Source organism: Echinops telfairi, unplaced genomic scaffold, assembly GCF_000313985.2.
Source record: "Echinops telfairi isolate 266 unplaced genomic scaffold, ASM31398v2 ScPeMD7_7421;HRSCAF=8459, whole genome shotgun sequence".
NCBI classification, from domain to species: Eukaryota; Metazoa; Chordata; class Mammalia; order Afrosoricida; family Tenrecidae; genus Echinops; species Echinops telfairi.
In genome coordinates, this window is record NW_022111321.1 from 5,441,118 (window position 1) to 5,442,860 (window position 1,743).

At 44.3% G+C, this 1,743-nt stretch overlaps 1 protein-coding gene across 1 annotated transcript in view; it reads left to right on the forward strand.

Moving 5' to 3' along the window:
- CEP57 (centrosomal protein 57) overlaps positions 1-1,743 on the forward strand; it is a 27,518-nt gene that overhangs the window by 24,248 nt on the left and 1,527 nt on the right. The window lies entirely within an intron of this gene.

Below are 1,743 nucleotides of genomic sequence, written 5' to 3' on the forward strand. Positions count from 1 at the left end.
AATGGCAGGTTTAAATTTTAGTGTTGCTTCTGTATCTGGGAGCATGACATACAGGCAGCCCCCTGGTTATGAACATCTATCTAATTTAGGCACAATTCCTACTCGCTCTTGAATGCAGGGCTTCCAATCAGTTTTCCAGTTGAAGCAAAAAAGGAACAAACCACAGTGTTAGGATTTGTGTGGTTTCTCGTAGTTGTCAGAAGAGGAATCATTTTGAAGTTGAAGCTCTGGAATGGGAAAGGGGCATACTGAGCCCTCCCCAAGGATCCTGGTTTGTGAGATTGGATTACTGGCATCAGGTACTGTGGACAGCAGTGTACATTCACAGTGAAGCAGGGTGCTGCCATCTTTGAATCTCCTTGGCCTTGTCTGACCCTGCAAGAACCAGTTTGAAGCCTTGCTTCGACAATGGAACCACTCCCTCAAAAACCATACTCAGTGCACATTGATTCAATTCTGACTCATAGCGACCATACAGTAGTACAGAATGGAATTGCCCCTGTGGGTTTCCAAGACTTCACTCTTTATGAGAGTAGAAAGCCTCATTATTCTCCTTCTGAACAGCTATTGGTTTCAAACTGCTGACCAGGGCTCTTAGTACATGCCGTATATACTCGAGTATAAGCCAACCCATCAGCTGAGGTACCTAATTTTACCACAAAAACTGCATTAAAAATGTGCTGAAAAACACGGCTTACACAGAGAAGACCATATGGCCGGCCCCACTATGAGATATGACATCCCTCACTGACCCATAGCCCTACAGGGGACAACACTGGAGACACTGGGAATTCCGCCCAATCTGATCCCACCACACCGAGGCAAAACACTAAGGGCATGGAACAGAACAACAAGGGGAGCAGAGCAACGAAATCCCCAGGGAATACCAAAAGTAGACTTTGGGACCAGGGCTTGGCGCCCCATCAGACTTGACCGGAAAACACTTCTAAAGGCCAACAAACAGTCCTTGAACTAACTACAAGCTTTTCTTTCTTGTTGATGTGTTTTATTTTTGTCATTGGCTTGTTGTTTTGTTTTATTTTGTTGCTTGGTTTTGCTCTTTTTGTGCATGTTATTTTCTTCACAGGTTTAAATTAGATAAGCTGGATGAGCAATCTGGAGGAGAAAAAAACGGGACCAACAGTTCCGGGGGGACATAGGAGAGGGGGAGGTAGGGAAAGGAAGTGGTGTTAACAAACCCAGGGACAAGGGAACAAGTGATCTAAATCGGTGGTGAGGAGGGTGTAGGAGGCCTGGTAGGGCGTGACCAAGGGTAATGTAACTGAGAGGAATTACTGAAACCCAAATGAAGATTGAACATGATAGTGGGACAAGAGGAAAGTAAAAGGAAATAGAGGAAAGAGGTAGGAGGCAAAGGGCATATATAAAGGTCTGAATAAATGTATGTAAATATTTTTATATATGGGGATGTGGGAGTAAATCTGTGCATATATGTACAGGTTTAGTACAAAGGTAGCAGATGGACATTGGACCTCTACTTAAGCACTCCCTCAATGCAAGAATACTTTCTTCTATTAAACTGATATTTCATGATGCTCACCTTCCCGGCATAATCACTGAAGACAAAGCAGATGCATAAGCAAATGTGAAGAAAGCTGATGGTGCCCAGCTATCAAGAGATATAGCGTTTGGGGTCTTAAAGGCGTGAAGGTAAACAAGCGGCCATCTAGCTCAGAAGCAACAGAGCCCACATGGAAGAAGCACACCAGCCTGTGTGATCAC